Raw genomic sequence first — 21,602 nt, 5'->3', positions numbered from 1 at the left:
TTACCCGCCCGCTCCCCGTGACCCTTAATTCCCTTATTGGTTAAAAATCTATCTATCTGTGACTTGAATACATTCAATGAGCTAGCCTCAACTGCTTCCTTGGGCAGAGAATTCCACAGATTCACAACCCTCTGGGAGAAGAAATTCCTTCTCAACTCGGTTTTAAATTGGCTCCCCCGTATTTTGAGGCTGTGCCCCCAAGTTCTAGTCTCCCCAACCAGTGGAAACAACCTCTCTGCCTCTATCTTGTCTATCCCTTTCATTATTTTAAATGTTTCTATAAGATCACCCCTCATCTTTCTGAACTCCAACGAGTAAAGACCCAGTCTGCTCAATCTATCATCATAAGGTAACCCTCTCATCTCTGGAATCAGCCTCGTGAATCGTCTCTGTACCTCCTCCAAAGCTAGTATATCCTTCCTTAAGTAAGGTGACCAAAACTGCAAGCAGTACTCCAGGTGCGGCCTCACTAATACCCTATACAGTTGCAGCAGGACCTCCCTGCTTTTGTACTCCATCCCTCTCGCAATGAAGGCCAACATTCCATTCGCCATCCTGATTACCTGCTGCACCTGCAAACTAACTTTTTGGGATTCATGCACAAGGACCCGCAGGTTCCTCTGCATCTCAGCATGTTGTAATTTCTCCCCATTTAAATAATATTCCCTTTTACTGTTTTTTTTTCCCCAAGGTGGATGACCTCACATTTTCCGACATTGTATTCCATCTGCCAAACCTTAGCCCATTCGCTTAACCTATCTAAATCTCTTTGCAGCCTCTCTGTGTTATCTACACAACCCACTTTCCCACTAATCTTTGTGTCATCTGCAAATTTTGTTTCATTACACTCTGTCCCCTCTTCCAGGTCATCTATGTATATTGTAAACAGTTGTGGTCCCAGCACCGATCCCTGTGGCACACCACTAACCACCGATTTCCAACCCGAAAAGGACCCATTTATCCCGACTCTCTGCTTTCTGTTAGCCAGCCAATTCTCGATCCATGCTAATACATTTCCTCTGACTCCGCGTACCTTTATCTTCTGCAGTAACCTTTTGTGTAAACATTGTAATCTGCATTACTCATCCCAAATAACTACAGAGAAATAAACCAAAGTGATCTTTGAAAGAAAATAATCAGGATAAAATAGATACAGAAATACAAGTAATGGGGTGGATTTTTCTCTTCAGTGTGGCTAGTTTTGCAGTATAAATTGTAGGTGGGGCAGTGGGTGAGGAATACTGGCTGGGGAACCATTCCTGGGGAAACACTCCCCACCACTTTCAGGATTTCCTCTGAAAAGGATAGTGGTTGTTGAATACATCTGCCCAAATATGGGCGGTTGTACTCAAATGACATAGCAACACTATGATGATATATATATAACGATATATTTCTCACTGCTGTCACAACAATCCTGGGGTCTATTTCAGTCTGCCAAAACGATGATAACGGTGAGGTAACAACCTCAAAATGGGATCAGTAGACTTACTGCCCAGTTAAGGCCGACATTCTGCCCATTGCCACTCTTACAGGGGCCTACCACTGGCTGGCCAAAGTGCCAGTCTGTTTCACAGAATGCCAATTTAGGACCGAACTGGTGAACGTATGCGCCGTGCACTCTCCAGCCAGTTTCAGTGGCGTTAGGGCCGAAAACGCCCCAAAAAAGAGTTTACATTATTTTTTAGGGGCCTGGAGGAGCACTCCGGCCATCACAAAAATGATCTGTGTTGCTGCCATGTTGGGCTTCCCCCTCATCCCTCTGGGATTTTGATCTCCCTCCCTGGGTTTACTTTGTTGCTGGCCGGGTGGCCTCTGGGCCAGCCGATTCTTGCGCCAGCCTGAATCTGGTGGGTTGCTTTGGGACGCCATTTAGAGCCCGCAGCTCGCAAGTTCCAGGCCTCAAAATGGCTCCAGCCTCTGTTGGCCGCCTAAAGGTGAACATTGATCATCCCCACCCGACTCTTTGATGACGATTGCCTATTTGCATACAGTGCTGTGCCACAAGTCAATGCCCAATAGGAACTGGGTGAGGAATGTCTGAGCATACTTCACGTAGGATCCTCGGTCAGCAAAAAAGGAAGGTGCTCATTCCATCAATTTGCATTTTCATTGCCGTCTCTAAGGTGAAAGGAGAGTATACAAACCCCAATGATCTATCCAGTCACTTAACACAGACTATTTGATAACAGGCCGACAGAAAGGTTCACGAAAGGGGATACTACAAATTTACCAGGTAATGCATTCCGTTTAGTAAATCGTAAGACAAATTTACTACTTAACTTAGATTGTTAATGGACTTGGCAAGTTGTAGTGAGCTATCTTATGGTATTCTCAAATGCACTTTCTTGTACAGGATTTGAAAAAAAATAGACATGCTATCCCTTTACTCGATCACTTCAACAACTTAAATAGGACACTCACCCATATAACATCAAATGTTTGCGAGTTATTTCTGAAACATTATCTGGCCAGTGCTGTTTGTGGGACCTCCCTGTGTGGAAACTGGCTGCCGCGTTTCCTGTATTACAACAGTGACTACATTTTAAATGTATTTACTTGGCCGTAAAGCATTTGGGATGGGCTGAGGTCGCAGAGGGGGAAAATCTTCCTTTGCATTTCACGTGTTGAAGCTTCAAACAATCACTAACTCACCACGAGGGTTTGGGCATTCAATACATCACAGACAGATGTAGCTGCTCCAATACATACTGTGGTCTATTTGAACCTTTAGACGGTGCAAATGGAGTGTGCCAGCAACCCGCCCTTTCCAGCAGCGAGCCTGCTCCGCCATTCAATAAGATCATGGCTGATCTGGCCGTGGACTCAGCTCCACTTACCCGCCCGCTCCCCGTAACCCTTAATTCCGTTATTGGTTAAAAGTCTATCTATCTGTGATTTGAATACATTCAATGAGCTAGCCTCAACTGCTTCCTTGGGCAGAGAATTCCACAGATTCACAACCCTCTGGGAGAAGAAATTCCTTCTCAACTCGATTTTAAATTAGCTCCCCTGTATTTTGAGGCTGTGCCCCCTAGTTCTAGCCTCCCCTACCAGTGGAAACAACCTCTCTGCCTCTATCTTGTCTATCCCTTTCATGATTTTAAATGTTTCTATAAGATCACCCATCATCCTTCTGAACACCAACGAGTAAAGACCCAGTCTACTCAATCTATCATTATAAGGTAACCCCCTCATTTCCGGAATCAGCCTAGTGAATCGTCTCTGTACCCCCTCCAAAGCCAGTATATCCTTCCTTAAGTAAGGTGACCAAAACTGCACGCAGTACTCCAGGTGCGGCCTTACCAATACTCTATACAGTTGCAGCAGGACCTCCCTGCTTTTGTACTCCATCCCTCTCGCAATGAAGGCCAACATTCCATTCGCCTTCCTGATTACCTGCTGCACCTGCAAACTAACTTTTTGGGATTCATGCACAAGGACCCGCAGGTTCCTCTGCATCTCAGCATGTTGTAATTTCTCCCCATTCAAATAATATTCCCTTTTACTGTGTTTTTTTTCCCCAAGGTGGATGACCTCACACTTTCCGACATTGTATTCCATCTGCCAAACCTTCGCCCATTCGCTTAACCTATCTAAATCTCTTTGCAGCCTCTCCGAGTCCTCTACACAACCCGCTTTCCGACTAATCTTAGTGTCATCTGCAAATTTTGTTACACTACACTCTGTCCCCTCTTCCAGGTCATCTATGTATATTGTAAACAGTTGTGGTCCCAGCACCGATCCCTGTGGCACACCACTAACCACCGATTTCCAACCCGAAAAGGACCCGAAATAGAACGCGCGAGCTCCAGATGCCAAATGACATTGGTTTGGCAGCGGCCCAAGTTATTTCTATATGGTCCAGAGCAGTACTCCTGTTGTTCCTGGTCCCACAAAAATAATCAGCTGGAAAACTGGTTGGAGAATGCACATCGCACTTTCCGACCAGCTTTGTTCTAAAATGGCAATCAGGGTCCCCAATTTGCCTTTAAAAAGAGGGCCTACTTCCTGAAACAGACAGGTTATTTGGCTGCCCATCTGTAGGCTGCTGTAAAAGTGGCAGTGGGCAGAGTCTGGCAGTGACAGGGTGGCAAAACTACCGACCCTCATTTGAAGCCGTTACTGTCCTGTTTACACTGATTTCGGCAAGTTAAAAATCTTTGATGAGTACAATTCATGGAAATTCTGCATTAACTCAATTCACAGATTATTAGACAGGAGCCACGTTTAGTGAGCTGTTGCTAAAATTAGCTTTCAAGGGACTTTTTTCTTCTTTATGCTATTACTAAGTCAGAAGGTGGCACAACCAGTGTTCTACTGGTAGCTTATTGGAACTGCAAAACAGCGAAATGTACTTTAACAAACAGAAGTCTTCCATTACCACAGCTGGTACCAAATGGCGATCTTATACTACACAAAGAATACCACAGCTTTGTATGTCTCAAGTTTAGAGTTTGCATATAATGAAGTATATTATTAATAATAATTTATACACTGATTGTTGGTAATCCAAGTGCTACTCATGGGAAAGGTTGGGATTATCAGGACTGGAGTTAGCCCAGGCCACTCTCCCCTACCTCCGAACAGCCAGTTATAAAGTGTCATTAGTGGAGGCTTGGGAGTAGGCCCAGTAGTTGTCATTTTAGCTATAGATGGTGTATGGCGTAGTGGGACTAAATTTACAAAAAAACACACAATACTGCAATGGTATCGAAAGGACAGCTTGTAATGCATTATTTGTAGAAGTAGTCACAGAAATCTAGCCCATAAAGCACAGTTCCGCTTGTACTTTTTTCCGCTCGCTAGTTTGTCCAGTTTGCAGTTCAGGGGACTCGCGGTTATGGAAGGGATGCACTGAATGCAATTGCTTCAAAGCGCCTAGATTGGATAGTATCTATAGCTTGAGATACATGCAGCTTAATGGCAACATTGCTTTAAACATTATGTTGACCACAGGGCATTTTGATATGCATCTAAGCAGCTTCAAGAAAACATAAATCTTGGACACTCCTGCCATTTAGACTGATATAGGAGTCACGTAACTATAATGTACTAAGAAGTTGAGAGGACATCTTCAGGTCTGCTGACGCCCGAGAATGTCTAACTCAGCACACTCACACCTAACTATCGTTTATTATGTGCAGCATCTTCCATTTGGATATTTGGGTTCGTGTCTTTTGGAGCTGTCATGGTAATTTTGACAAGCACTCATATACACTAACATTTAACAGGGAGAGAAGATAGAAACATAATGTTCCATTAGCTGTTTTGATTACTTTTTGCTCTGGTGCACTAGTTTTTGTTATTTGAATACATGGATATTTAAATCCCTTTCTTTCTCTAAAGCTCCTAGTCACCATTAAGGAAATATTCCAACTTGTGTTTCTCGGATCCACTTTCCCACAATAAACTCAACAAGTTGAATTTATATCGTGCCTTTAATGTAGTAAAACATCCTAAGGCGCTTCACAGGACTATTAACTCCATCTGCCACAGTTTGTCCCAGTCACTTGGTCCTCTATTTCCCCTTGTAACCTCCTGCTCCTACCTACACAACTTACTGGCTTTCTAACTTAGTGTTATCTATAACTTAGTCTCCCTTCTTCCAAGTCAGCTGAGGCCCCAATACAGATCCCTGGGGAACACCACTTGTCACATCCCACCAATCAAATAATGAGTATATACCAACCAATATACGAACCAATTACCACCCATGTCACAAAGTTATCTCCAATTCAGTGTGCTTTCGTTTTTTCTAATGATCTCGTGTGGAATCTTATCAAATGCCTTCTGGAAGCCCACATAGACAACATTAATAGGCACTCCCCTATCTATTATGCTAGTGACCTCCTCAAAAACTTAACTAGATTAGTGAGACATGACCTGCTCTTTACAAATCCATGCTGACTCTCTTTCATCAGCTTATACCATCTCCCCTTGACATTCAACGGCATTACTATAATTGAATTCCCCACCATCAACATGCTGGGGGTCATTATTGAACAGAAACTTAACTGGACCAGCCACATAAATACTGTGGCTACAAGAGCAGGTCAGAGGCTAGGTACATCTGTAGCAAGTGACTCACCTCCCGACTCCACAGAGCCTTTCCACCACCCACAAGACACACATCAGGAGTGTGATGGAATACTCTCCACTTGCCGGGATGGGTGCAGCTCCAACAACCCTCATTTTTCTTCCGTCATCATCGGTGGGTCAAAATCCTAGAACTCCCTCCCTAACAGCACTGTGGGAGTACCTTCACCACACGGACTTTATCAGTTCAAGGTTCACCACCACCCTCTCAAGGGCAATTAGGGATGGACAATAAATGCTGTCCTTGCCAGCGACACCCACATTGCATGAATGAATAATTAAAAAAAATATATCCAAGTGCTGAGGCGCGCAGTCTCAGATTTGGATTCCAGTAACTTCCCCACCATTTATGTCAGTACCAGCAGTAAGCATCTTAATAAATTAAACAATTTAAAGCATCTTGATCCCATTCCAATTCTTGGTAAGTGTCTCTCTGTTTAAGTTAAAGTAATAGAGATGAACACAGAACAAGTCATAATTCCAGTAGATTATTCCTTTGACAAAAAGGAAACAATAAAGTCCTTCATGTCAATGAGCACAAATACTGAAAATGAACAGGTTTAGCTTTATAAAGGTTAGAGGGATCATCTTCATAGATCAGCAAAGTTCTTATCACTAAACTATTTTGCGTTTCATAAACACTGGACTTATATTTTCCTCTTCCATCAAAAACGTGTTAAGATCCTATTGTTGTGCAATCCCATTTTGTTAACGGGAACAAAAAAATGACCAATTATAACCTGTAGCAATACCTCTTTCATACTCCTCAAGCAGTTAATGAGCCACTTAGCTGGTATAAATGATGCAGAGCTTGCTAATTCAGCTGTGGAATACTCAAAAATGTTATTGACGCAAGGAAAACAGAAGAAAAGTCAGTGTTACTGATCACATCATCGAGGTTCTCTTCACTGCACACTGGAGAGATGGCCTAATGTGAGAAGCAGTTTCGTGACTTGAAAAGAGAGAACCAAGGTAAGAAAAGAATATCATAAAAATGAAGATGAAGTTAAGCCTAAATGATTTTATGCATAACTTAATCCAATGACAATACTCACTGAGAACACAGCTTGATATATTGAACTTTGATATATTGGATCCCAATATATTAATGTTGTCCCTAGTATCAAATTACATTTACTGTTCCTTTGTTTTACTTCAATATTAAAGTAAAACCTCAATATATCAGAAGAATTTGGTGGCTCCACTCAGCTGCTCTTACCTGCTCCTAGCCCAGTGCTGCTCTCCTGGACTTCCAAGCAACCGTCTCATGCCTTCCTTTCACTGGTCGCTGCTGCCTTCTTTTTCTTCACATACCTGTATTCCTAACTCAGCCGGAGTATAAATTCAGTGGTAGCATCTTACAGTACTTTCCAACACCGGTGACCTGTTGCATGAGAGTGGGAGTTGGAATGACCATCACCTTTGTCCCTTATGCTGCTCAGTTCAATGGTGGAGAAGATAACTGTTCTCAGCACTACTGTCTCATTGACAGACTTCTCTTCCCATACCCACACAGTTGCCTCTGGAGTCCCCAAGGATCGATCCTATTTCTCATCTGCATGCTGCCCCTCAGCGATATCTCAGCTCATCTGCTGCTGAAACCCTCAGCCATGCTTATTTTTAAACCTCCAGACTTGACTATTCCAATGCTCTCCGAGCCAGCGTCTCATTTTCCACCCTCCATAAACTTGAGCTCATTCATTACTCTGCTGCCCATAACCTAACCTGAACCAAGTCCTATTTACCCATCACCACAATGCTCACTGGCCTACATTGGCTCCCATTCCACCAATGCCTTGATTTTAATATTCTCATCCTCATGTTTAAATCTCCCTCATGGCCTCACCCAATCATATATCTGCATACTCCTCCAGCCCTACAACATTTCAAGAACACTGCATTTCTCTAATTCTAGATTCTTGTGCATCCAACACTCCCATTGCCCCACCCCTGGTGGCCATGCCTTCAGCCATCTAAGTCCTAAACTCAGGAATGCTCTCCCTAAACCTCTCCTCTCCTTAAAACCTATCTTTTTGACCAAGCTTTCAGTCACCCATTCTAACATCTCTTTCTTTGGCTCATTGTCAATTTGTGTCGGATTACGCTCTTGTGACGTGCCTTGGCGTGTTTTACTATTTTAAAGGCGTTGCATCCCAGTCCTGGGACGTGCACATAAATTTAGGCTGACACTCCAGTGCAGTGCTGAGGGAGTGCTGCACTGTCGGAGGTTAAACTGAGATCCCGTGGATGAGACATTAAACCGAGGTCCCGTCTGCTCTCTCAGGTGGACGTAAAAGATCCCAAGACACTATTTCGAAGAGGAGCAGAGGTCTGCTGGCCAATATTTATCCCTCAATCAATATAACAAAAACAGATTATCTGGTCATTATCACATTGCAGTTTATGGGAACTTGCTGTGTGCAAATTGGCTGCTGCGTTTCCCTTATTACAACAGTGACTACACTCCATAATACTTCATTTCTTGTAAAGCCCTTTGAGATGTCCGGTGGTCGTGAAAGGCACAATATAAATCCAAGTCTTTCTTTCATAAATACCAGCTGTTGTTGCTGTTCTAATATTCTATGATTCTGACCCCTATGGATGACAGGAATGCCCATGCAGTATAAATGTTAAGGACAGTGGTGGCCTTTGCTGCCACTGAAAGTGTACTGCCAATGGTTGGTTAACTGTTGCTGCAAGGCTTTGTGGACTAGTTGCCATATCTCAGTAGCATTCTTCTTACTGCAAACATGCCAACATACAAAACGCAGCAAAGCTGAACAACTTCAAAATAAAGCTGACAACTTGACAATGACAAGCTGACAATGTACAATTGAAAAACAGCCCTGAATGAAGGCCCATGACCAAGGCCAATGCTTCAAAATAATTAAATACGCTCATTTCCTCTTTATTATGTTGGATTTCAGAATTCATTAGATTTTGTTGCTCTGTGAAAACTGAAACCCAAACGCCTCAAGCAGGACATATGAAAATTGCAGTTACAATGAGAGCGCAGTGAAACGTGTCCAGTACGTACCATGATTTGAACTGCAGCTATGCCCAATGTATTTTGCAGTGGTGAATTTAGACGTTTTGAAGGGGGAAATGATCTCTGATGGTATGAAAGGCATTTCCTCGGGAATCTGGCGCATTTGTCCTCCCGAAAATGTTAACACTTTTTGATGCATTTTCCAGTATTTTGATTCAACATTTGGAGGCACAATTGAATTCTGTAATGGTTTTATAGATGTGAATAGAGGTGCATATTCGGAACTTAGATTGGGTAGAAAATTCAGAGGCACAGAATCGAAATCCCAAGTCCAATAAATGAAGATGGTCTGTGGGAGGCAACTTTCACTGGGCTGCAGTGGACACTTACTGGCTCAATACTGTCAGAGTGCATGCTCCATTACCTCCTCCAATGGACTATTCAGTATCATGGACCAAGCAGTTTGATGTTTTTCATTCAAGTAGCATTAAGAGAGGTTACCCAAACGTGGAAAACCCACGCATTTACACAGGAATTCAAATATTGTCTTTTCCTCAAAACCATCATCACCTGATTCTTCATATCAACTCTGAGAAGGGCTATTTTGTTTCTGAGAGATAAAATACTGAGAAAGCAGAACTAATTATAGTTCAATCTAGATCTGGAGCTTCCTACAGATCTAATATGGTTAAATCTATATTGCTATAAATGCAATGCAATTTAAATGAGACATGTTTAAATTAGATCAATTGATCTTCAGCAATATTGACAATTATATTTCCACCAAGGGTTGCTATAGGTTAAATTATTTAAATGTGCTAAATAATTATAAATTTTGTGTGTGTGTGAATTTAGTGGATCTTCAAACAACTGAGGTCGAATATCTTGAATAACAATTTCACCAACAATAACAGATTTTGATGTTGCACTGCCAAGGCACAGTATCGCCACCAAAACTAAAACTCCATCACTTCTGTCATAAACAGGGTTCTCGCCCATCAGTACATTATTCGTCTTGTCTGGGACGCTGCCTGTGCTTGTAATATTACCCCACCATACCTTGTGTCTTCTGCACATGCGCTGTATGCAATTCGGCCCAATTTTGTCTTGATCGGCCTAAAATTGGACCTCAACAGTTCTTAAACAAAGCTAATTTCATTAACATATGTTAGGATTGAAGCAAAAATCAGAATAGCAGTAAAATTACTTTCTACCAGTCTTGCTCTCCTGTTTACTCATGTCCATCATTCTTTAAAAATTAACACAGGGAAATAATATAAGCCCTGAAATTGCAGTATTGATATAATAAGAACATAAGAAATAGGAGCAGGAGTAGGCCATTTGACCTCTCGAGCCTACTCTGCCATTTGTTAAGATCATGGCTGATCTGATCATGGACTCAGTTCCACTTCCCTTCCCATAACCCATTATTCCCTCAGCGTTCAAAAATCTGTCCATCTCCGCCTTAAATATATTCAATCACCCAGGCTCCACAGCTCTCTGGGGCAGGGAATTCCACAGATTTACAACCCTCAGAGAAGAAATTCCTCCTCATCTCAGTTTTAAATGGGTGGCTCCTTATTCTGTGACTATGCCCTCTAGTTTTAGTTTTCCCTATAAGTGGAAATATCCTCTCTGCATCCAACTGGTCGAGCCCTCTCATTATCTTGTATGTTTCATAAGATCACCTCTCAGTCTTCTGAACTCCCATGAGTATAGTCCCAACCTACCTTCATAAGTCAAGCCCCTCATCTCTGAAATCAACCTAGTGAACCTTTTCTGAATAGCCTCCAATGCAAGTATATCCTTCCTTAAATACAGAGACCAAAACTGCACGCAGTACTCTAGGTGTGGCCTCACCAATACCCTGTACAGTTGTAGCAGGACTTCTCTGCTTTTATATTCTATCCCCCTTGCAATAAAGGCCAACATTCCATTTGCCTTCCTGATTACTTGCTGTACCTGCATACTAACTTTTTGTGTTTCATGCACAAGGACCCCCAGGTCCCTCTGTACTGCAGCATTTGGCAATTTTTCTTCATTTAAATTATAATTTGATTTTCTATTTTTTTTGCCAAAGTGGATAACCTCACAGTTTCCTACATTATACTCCATCTGCCAAATTTTTGCACACAAACTTAGCCTGTCTATATCCCTTTGCAGATTTTTTGTGACCTCCTCACAATTTGCTTTCCCACCCATCTTTGTATCATCAGCAAATTTGGCTACATTATACTTGGTGCCTTCATTCAAGTCATTAATATAGATTGTAAATAGTTGAGGCCCCAGCACCGATCCCTGCGGCACCCCACTAGTTACTGTTTGCCAATTGGAAAATGACCCTTTTATCCCGACTCTATTTTCTGTTAGTTAGCCAATCCTCAATCCAAGTTAATATATTATTCCCAACCCTGTGAACTTTTATCTTGTGCAGTATCCTTTTATGTGGCACCTTATCGAATGCCTTCTGGAAATCCAAATACACCACATCCATTGGTTCCCCTTTATACACCCTGCTCATTGCATTCTTGAAGGACTCCAGCAAATTTTTCAAACATGATTTCCCTTTCATAAAGCCATGCTGAATCTGCTTGATTGAATTATGATTTTCCAAATGTCCTGCTACTGCTTCCTTAATAATGGACTCCAGCATTTTCCCAACTACAGTTTTTTGGCTAACCGGTCTATAGTCTCCTGCTTTCTGCCTGCCTCCTTTTTTAAATAGGGGCGTCACATTTGCAGTTTTCCAATCTGATGGGACGTCCCCAGAATCCAGGGAATTTTGGTAGATTACAACCAATGCATCCATTATCTCTGCAGCCACTTCTTTTAGGACCCGAGGATGCAAACCATCAGGTCCAGAGGACTTGTCCGCCTTTAGTCCCATTATTTTACCTAGTACTACTTCATTAGTGATCGTCATTGTATTAAGTTCCTCCCTCCCTATAGACCCTTGATTATCCACTATTGAGATGTTTTTAGTGTCTTCTACCTTGAAGATCAATACAAAATATTTGTTCAAAGTCTCTGCCATTTAAGAACATAAGAACACAAGAACATAAGAATTAGGAACAGGAGTAGGCCATCTTGCCCCTCGAGCCTGCCCCGCCATTCAATAAGATCATGGCTGATCTGGTCGTGGATCAGCTCCACTTACCCGCCCTCTCCCCGTAATCCTTAATTCCCTTATTGGTTAAAAATCTATCTATCTTTGACTTGAAAACATTCAATGAGCTAGCCTCAACTGCTTCCTTGGGCAGAGAATTCCACAGATTCACAACCCTCTGGGAGAAGAAATTTTTTCTCAACTCGGTTTTAAATTGGCTCCTCTGTATTTTGAGGCTGTGCCCCCAAGTTCGAGTCTCCCCCACCAATGGAAACAACCTCTCTGCCTCTATCTTGTCTATCCCTTTCATGATTTTAAATGTTTCTATAAGATCACCCCTCATCCTTCTGAACTCCAAGGAGTAAAGACCCAGTCTACTCAATCTATCATCATAAGGTAACCCCCTCATTTCTGGAATCAGCCCAGTGAATCGTCTCTGTACCCCTTCCAAAGCTAGTATATCCTTCCTTAAGTAAGGTGACCAAAACTGCAAGCAGTACTCCAGGTGCGGCCTTACCAATATCTTATACAGTTGCAGCAAGACCTCCCTGCTTTTGTACTCCATCCCTTTCACAATGAAGGCCAATATTCCATTTGCCTTCCTGATTACCTGCTGCACCTGCAAACTAACCTTTTGGGATTCATGCACAAGGACCCGCAGGTCCCTTTGCACCACAGCAAGTTGTAATTTCTCCCCATTCAAATAATATTCCCTTTTACTGTTTTTTTTCCCCAAGGTGGATGACCTCACACTTTCCGACATTGTATTCCATCTGCCAAACCTTAGCCCATTCGCTTAACCTATCCAAATCTCCTTGCAGTCTCTCTGAGTCCTCTACACAACCCGCTTTCCCACTAATCTTAGTGTCATCTGCAAATTTTGTTGCACTACACTCTGTCCCCTCTTCCAGGTCATCTATGTATATTGTAAACAGTTGTGGTCCCAGCACTGATCCCTGTGGCACACCACTAACCACTGATTTCCAACCGGAAAAGGACCCATTTATCCCGACTCTCTGCTTTCTGTTCACCAGCCAATTCTCTATCCATGCTAATACATTTCCTCTGACTCCGCGTACCTTTATCTTCTGTAGTAACCTTTTGTGTGGCACCTTATCGAATGCCTTTTGGAAATCTAAATACACCACATCCATCGGTACACCTCTATCCACCATGCTCGTTATATCCTCAAAGAATTCCAGTAAGTTAGTTAAACATGATTTCCCTTTCATGAATCCATGCTGCGTCTGCTTGATTGCACTATTCCTATCCAGATGTCCCGCTATTTCTTCCTTAATGATAGTTTCAAGTATTTTCCCCACTACAGATGTTAAACTAGGCGGCCTATAAGTTACCTGCCTTTTGCCTGCCCCCTTTTTTAAACAGAGGCGTTACATTAGCTGCTCTCCAATCCGCTGGTACCTCCCAGAGTTCAGAGAATTTTGGTAGATTATAACGAATGCATCTGTTATAACTTCAGCCATCTCTTTTAATACCCTGGGATGTATTTCATCAGGACCAGGGGACTTGTCTACTTCAGTCCCATTAGCCTGTCCAGCACTACTCCCCTAATGATGGTGATTGTCTCAAGGTCCTCCCTTCCCACATTCCTGTGGCCTGCAAATTTTGGCATTGTTTTTGTGTCTTCCAGTGTGAAGACGGAAGCAAAATAATTGTTTAAGGTCTCAGCCATTTCCACATTTCCCATTATTAAATCTCCCTTCTCATCTTCTAAGGGACCAACATTTACTTTAGTCACTCTCTTCCGTTTTATATATCGGTAAAAGCTTTTACTATCTGTTTTTATGTTTTGCGCCAGTTTACTTTCGTAATCTATCTTTCCTTTCTTTATTGCTTTCTTAGTCATTCTTTGCTGTCGTTTAAAATTTTCCCAATCTTCTAGTTTCCCACTAACCTTGGCCACCTTATACGCATTGGTTTTTAATTTGATACTCTCCTTTATTTCCTTGGTTATCCGCGGCTGGTTATCACTTCTCTTGCCGCCCTTCTTTTTCACTGGAATATATTTTTTTTGCGCATTATGAAAGAGCTCCTTAAAAGTCCTCCACTGTTCCTCAATTGTGCCACCGTTTAGTCCTTGTTTCCAGTCTACTTTAGCCAACTCTGCCCTCATCCCACTGTAGTCCCCTTTGTTTAAGCATAGTACCCTCGTTTCTGATACAACTTCCTCATCCTCAATCTGTATTACAAATTCAACCATATTGTGATCACTCATTCCGAGAGGATCTTTTACGAGGAGATCGTTTATTTTTCCTGTCTCATTACACAGGACCAGATCGAAGATAGCTTGCTCCCTTGTAGGCTCTGTTACATACTGTTCTAAGAAACAGTCCCGTATGCATTCTATGAATTCCTCCTCCAGGCTACCCCCTGCGATTTGATTTGACCAATCGATATGTAGGTTAAAATCCCCCATGACTACTGTCGTTCCTTTTTCACATGCCTCCATTATTCCCTTGATTATTGCCCGCCCCACCATGAAGTTATTATTTGGGGGCCTATAAACTACGCCGACCAGTGACTCTTTTCCCTTACTATCTCTAATCTCCACCCACAATGATTCAACATTTTGTTCATTGGAGCCAATATCATCCCTCACAACTGCCCTGATATCATCCTTTATTAACAGAGCTACCCCACCTCCTTTCCCTTCTTGTCTATCTTTCTGAATCGTCAGATACCCCTGTATGTTTAATTCCCAGTCTTGGCCACCTTGCAACCATGTTTCTGTAATGGCCACCAAATCATACCCATTTGTAATGATTTCCCTGTTCTCCATTATTAATTCCCCAGTCTCATCCTCTCGGAGACCAACATTTACTTTAGCCACTCTTTTCCTTTTTATATACCTATAGAAACTCTTATTACCTGTTTTTATATGTTATGCTAGTTTACTTTCATAATCTATCTTCCCCCTCTATTTTTTTTTAAGTCGTTCTTCGCTGGCTTTTAAAAGTTTCCCAATCCCCTGGTCTCCCACGAGTCTTAGCCACATTGTATGCCCTTGTTTTCAATTTGATACCATCCCTCATTTCCTTGGTTAGCCATGGATGGTTATCCCGTCTCTTACAACGGTTACTTCTTATTGTGCTATATTTTTGTTGAGAGTTATGAAATATCTCCTTAAATGTCTGCCTCTGTTCAATAACCATTCCATACTTTAATCTATTTTACCAGTCCATTGTAGCCAACTCTGTCCTCATACCTTTGTAGTCCCCTTTATTTAAGCTTGGTACACTGGTTTGAAATCCAATTTTCTCACCCTCCAACTGTATTTGAAATTCAACCATGTTATGGTCACTCATTCCTAGAGGATTCTTTTCTAGGAGTTTGTTTATTAATCCTGTCTCATTATACAGTACCAGATCTAACATAGCCTGCTCCCTGGTTGGTTCCGCAATGTAATGTTCAAGGAAACTATCCCAGATACACTCTATGAACTCTTCATCAAGGCTACCCAAGCCAATTTGCTCTGTCCAATCAAGATGAATGTTAAAATCGCCCATGATTATTGCCGTTCCTTTTTTACAAGCCTCCATTATTTCTTGATTTGTACTCCGTCAAACAGTGTAGATAATGCTAGGGGGCCTATAGACTACACCCACCAGCAACTTTTTCCCCTTATTGGGCCCAAGTTTCGAGCAGCGCCTAGAACGGCGCAGTCCCGACCTGGATGCCCATTTTTCGCGCCACAAAGTGCGCCTAAAAAATCCTCCGTATTCTCCACCTCCCTGCAGGTCCTCTGGCCCTCGGCGTGGCGCAGCAGGAGCTGTAGGGGGCAGAGCCAGGTCCCTGCGCCGAAAACAGTGCCGGGACCTCTGCACATGCATGCTACAGTGGGCGCGCAAATGCAGTAGCTCCAGGCGCCCGAAACTGTGTGGGAGGGGCCCGAAGCACGCAGCCCCTAGCCCTGGCCGAATGGGCTCACTGGGGCTGCGTGAATAAGGCTCCTCCCACGGCCAGTTCCTGCTTCCTCCCGACCCCGACACCCGCTCTCCCCCCCCCAACCCCCCGGACTGGACCCGACACCCGCTCCCCACCCCACCCCCACCCCCCTACTCCCCGGACTGGACCCGGCCCCGCCCCCGGACCCGACACCACCCCCCCTCCGCCTCCAGACCCGACACCCGCTCCCCCCCCCCAAACCCGACACCCGCTCCCCCACCCCCCGCCGGACTGGATCCGACCTGACCTCCCTCTCTCTCTCTCCCGACCTGCCCCCGACCCGAACCGACCTCCCTCCCACCACCCCCCCGACCCGACCCAATGCCACCTACCTGTAAATCTGGTGCTGGGGATGGGCCCTGCCCGAAGTCTCGGGCCCAGCCCGTTCAGCCTCCCTCCCCCTTCTCCTTCCCCCCCACTCCCCCAATCTCCTTCTCCCCCCTCCCCCATCTCCTTTCCACCCCCCCATCTCCTTTCTCCCCTTCTCCCCATCCCTCCCCCTTCTCCCCTTCCTTCTCCCCCTTCCCTCCCTCTGCTCCCCCTCCTCTCTCCCTCTACCCCCCTCCTCCCCCTCCCCTCGCTGTCAGAAACACAGACACTGACAGACAGAGAATGAGAGACACACAGACAGGAGAGATAGAGACACTGACAGAGACACACTGAGGGGGGCATCCCAGCACGCTGTTGGAGGGCTCCCGGTGCTGCAGTCGGTAAGCAGAAGATGTTTTATTTATTGATTTAAAAAAAAATTATTTCTTATTAATTTTTTTTGATTGATTTATTGGTTGATTTATTGATGTATTTATCATTTATTATTGATGATGGCTCTTTATTTGTAAAACTGAAGTGTTTAATGTTTGTAAACTTCCCTTTAAACACCCACCCCACCATTCCCTACGCCTGATTTGTAACCTACGCCTGATTTTCTAAAGTGTAGACAAGGTTTTTTCGAGCGTACAAAAATCTTCACTTACTCCATTCTAAGTTAGTTTGGAGTAAGTTTTCACTCACGAAACTTTGAAATCAGGCGTAAGTGGCTGGACATGCCCCCTTTTGAAAAAAAAATTCTGTTCCAAAGTGAAACTGTTCTGACTAGAACTGGAGCAAACTAAATGACGAGAATTCCGATTTCTAAGATACTCCGTTCTACACCAGTTGCTCCTAAAAATCAGGAGCAAATCATGTGGAAACTTGGGGCCATTATTCCTTATCTCCACCCAAACTGATTCAGCATCTTGATCTTCTGAGCCAATATCATTTCTCACTAACGCACTGATCTCATCCTTTATTAATAGAGCTACCTCACCTCCTTTTCCTTTCCGTCTGTCCTTCCGAATTGTCAAATACCCCAGAATATTTAGTTTCCAGCCTTGATCGCCTTGCAACCACATCTGTGTAATGGCTATCAGATCATATCCATTTGTATCTATTTGTGCCGCAACTCATCTATTTTGTTATGAATGCAGAGTGCATTCAAATAAAGAGCTTTTAAAAAAAAATTTAAACCATTTTTCCTGCTTTGACACCTGCTTTCTGATTCACTTTTATGTTTATACATTTTGTCCCTTCCTGTCACGCTCTGGTTTTCATTTACCAGCACATTTCGATTAAAATTTGAATGCTTGCACTTAGACAATTGTAAAAATTGTATATTAAGCACACATACATGTGCATCAGATAATGGAAAGTAATTAAAAGCTTAGTACTAGTCAAAGCCATGTTCAGGAAGAAGTTGTTCACATCATGAGTGCTTAATACCTTGAATGGTCCCCAGGTAGCCTGGTCGTGGCAAACCTCTGGAATCATTCAAGAGAATGGTACAAATACAAAGTTCACTTGTTTTCATTGAGGATGAATTCTAGTGGGAGGATGAACATGCCAAAATAGCGCTCAGCCTCGAACATATCTGATACTGGTCCAGTGGTTTTACCGGGAAGAATACACTGTCACAAGGTGTGGTGGCTACCATTTGGGAGGTTAGAATGATCACCGCTGGCCACACAAGACTTTTTTTCATGATTATTAGCAATTTGGATTTTTTTTTAAATGGCTTCCTAAAACTTGTTGACTGACAGAAGACAGCTATGAGGCTATGTTAACATCGCTTGGTGAAATAATGACAGTAAGAATAATACATTATGGTGAGGGAGAATAACAAATTGTCAATTTAAATGTAAATGCTCATTATGACTTTCCTTCTTAAAATTGGATAGTATACATCATCATTGAAAGTAGACAAGGTGCATGAAGTCTATTCATATTTAGCAATGGCACATTTCTCAGTACAAATATGACTTCTACCTCTGTGCCATAAATGTGCTGATTAATCTGACCAAAGATACAATAGCTACCTGCATTTATGTAGCACCTTTAATTTAAAAACTGCCCCAAGATTTTTCACAGAGCAGACAGGTAAAATGGACGCTGCGCCATGGAGTCAGAGTGGGAGAGGTAACCAGAAGTCTGCACAAAAACTGGGATTTGATTCGGCTTATGAAGGAGGAAAGAGAACGGTTTAGGAAGAGCGTTCTCAAGAGTAGAACCAATTTGGCTGAACGCACTGCAAAAAAGTGTGCGAAAAGGAACAATGGGCAGAATGTGAAAATGGAAGGATGTGAAAGGATAGAACGCTGGAAGAGGCACAAAGAGATGGCAGGCAGTCGAGGCATTTTGAAGACAAAGATGAGAATTTTAAATTTAATATGTTGGGGGGGGGGGGCGGGTGGGGACACAGAGCCAGTATGAGGACAAGGGTGATGGGTGAACAGGGCTTTGTATGGGACAGAATACTGGCAACTGAATTTTAGATAAGAGTGGAGGCTAGAAAGAAGGACACTAGAGGTGACAAGAGAAAGGGTAAGGGTGCCAGTGGGCTGAGTTTGGAGTGGAAGTGGACAATGTTGCACAGGTTGAAATGGCAATCTTGCTTCGGAATAGCATGTGGGGTTTGAAGTTTAACTCATGGTCAAATAGGATGTCAAGGTTTTGCATTGTTTGGATCAGCCTGGCAGCAAACAAACAGAAAAGGAAAGGACTTGCATTTATATAGCAACCAAGAATGTCCCAAAGTGCTTTACAGCCAGTGAAGCACTTTTGAAGTGTAGTCATTGTGGTAATACAGGGAAACAAAGCAGCAAACTCCCACAAACAGCAATGAGATCATGACCAGATACCCTGTTTTTGATGATAGAATCTTACAGAACAGGCGGCCATTCGGCCCATCACGTCTGTGCCGGCTTTTTGAAAGTGCTATCCAATTAGTCCCACTCCCCTGCCCTTTCCCCAGCACCCTGCAAAGGTTTCCCCCTTCTACTGATCCAGTTCCCTTTTGAAAATTATTATTGAATCTGCGTCCATCACCATTTCAGGCGGTGCATTCCAGTTTAAAATGTTTTTTTTTAAATTCTCCTCATCTCGCCTCTAGTTCTTTTGCCAACTTGAGGGAATAATATGGGCCAGGACACCATTTTTCTCCCCTGCTTTTCTTCAAATAGTGCCATGGGATTTTCTTTATGTCCACCTGCTAGCTTACTGTCTCATCCGAAAGACATCACCTCTGACAGTGCAGCACTCCCTTAGTGTTATACTGAAGAGTTAACGTGAATTATGTGCTCAGGTCTCTGGAGTGAGGATTGAAATCACAATCTTCTGACTAAGAGGTGAAAGTGCGACCACTGAGCCAAGGCTGACATCGAGTAAGTTCTTTTTCAATTTTAATAAACATTACAGATTTTTTTTTCACCAACTACACAAGGCAGCTTTTGAGGAGCCCAAAAGTACCAGCACAACTTAAAGGCTGGTTAATCTAATGCTTTCAAAAACCACAGATATTAAATGTTCAGATACAGCTCTATTTGTACACAGAAAATGATCAATCAGCAGTTCCGATGAAAGGTCATGGACCTGAAACATTTAGGGATAGAATCTGTCTTGGACGGAAGCACTAAACGGATGCTATCACATCGGCCTAATGTTATACCCCCCGCTTGATATTCAGTTTGTCCTGAAGTCAATGAAACGCAGTGTTGGCCGCAGAGTATAACGAGCGGCCTATTTGATACCACTCATTTTTAGCCACCCCTCGAGGCTAATTTCTACTCCTAACTCAGTTTCGCTCCGCACAGATGCTGCCTGACCTGCTGAGTGTCTCCAGCAAACTCCCCTTTTTTGAACAGGGGTGTGTCATTTACAATCCCTCCAAGTGTTTGGCACCACTCCCATATCCAAGGAGGATTTTTTTATTTGTTGCAGGGACGTGGGCGTGCCCATCCCCAATTGCCCTCGAGAAGGTGGTGGAGAGCGGCCATCTTGAACCGCTGCAGTCCGTGTGGTGAAGGAACTCAGGGAGAGAGCTCCAGGATTTTGACCCAGTGCATCCAGAGCCTCCACTATTTGTACACTTACTTCCCTCAGCAACATAGGATGCTTCCCATCCCTACTGGGTGACTTTTCTACTTTGAGCGATGGTGAGCTTTCAGGTCTGGATAGAACTAGGTTGATCACATGACCATGGACCAGAAAATGGGGTACAACTCAGTTTCACTAGGATTTTACCCTGTGTTTTTTGTGCAGATGTTTTCTGGTGTGCAGCCATGGACAGATTTTCCACCACCATCCCCAACCATCAGAGCTGAAAGCTATTATGAATCTTGCTGAGGCCCAGAGAAAGGCCTTGATCATAATGTTGCAACACTCCAAGATTGTCCTGTGGTCTTCAGGGATTAAAGCTTAGTCTCCTGGACATTACCATGCATAACCCAAGGAAAAAAAACTCATTCTTTTTCTTTGAAACTTTCATTTATTAGTTATATTGACTGGAATTTAGAAGAATGAGAGGGGATCTCATAGAAACATATAAAATTCTGACGGGATTGGACACGTTAGATGCAGAAAGAATGTTGCCGATGTTGAGGAAGTCCAGAACCAGGGGTCACAGTCTCAGGATAAGGGGTAAGCCATTTAGGACTGAGATGAGGAGAAACTTCTTCACTCAGAGAATTGTGAACCTGTGGAATTCTCTACCACAGAAAGTTGTTGAAGCCATTTCGTTAGATATATTCAAAAGAGAGTTAGATGTGGCTCTTACAGCTAAAAGGATCAAGGGGTATGGAGAGAAAGCAGGAATGGGGTACTAAAGTTGCATGATCAACCATGGTCATATTGAATGGCGGTGCAGGCTTGAAGGGCTGAATGGCCGACTCCTGCACCTATTTTCTATGTAAGAGTTTGACTGGGCAGGGCAGTTGGAAGCAGGAGATGATGTGACAAAACCTCCAGGAATACATCCAACCAGAGTTGAAAACCCTCGGCCCCCAGAATGTGGCTGCCAAAGGTAATCGATGCCAGAGGGAAGTGATTCCCTTCAAGAAAGTACCCTATAGCTCCCTGAACAGCTGAAGAATGAGAACAAATGTCACGGTGCGTTAGGTTCTACTCACGCCT

At 43.3% G+C, this 21,602-nt stretch overlaps 1 protein-coding gene across 6 annotated transcripts in view; it reads right to left on the bottom strand.

The window, feature by feature from the left end:
- The window catches only part of LOC139276426 (neural cell adhesion molecule 1-like), a 632,849-nt gene that overhangs the window by 14,051 nt on the left and 597,196 nt on the right, over positions 1–21,602 (bottom strand). The window lies entirely within an intron of this gene.

Source organism: Pristiophorus japonicus, chromosome 11, assembly GCF_044704955.1.
Source record: "Pristiophorus japonicus isolate sPriJap1 chromosome 11, sPriJap1.hap1, whole genome shotgun sequence".
Lineage (NCBI taxonomy): Eukaryota > Metazoa > Chordata > Chondrichthyes > Pristiophoridae > Pristiophorus > Pristiophorus japonicus.
This window is presented reverse-complemented; position numbering and strand designations above follow the sequence as displayed.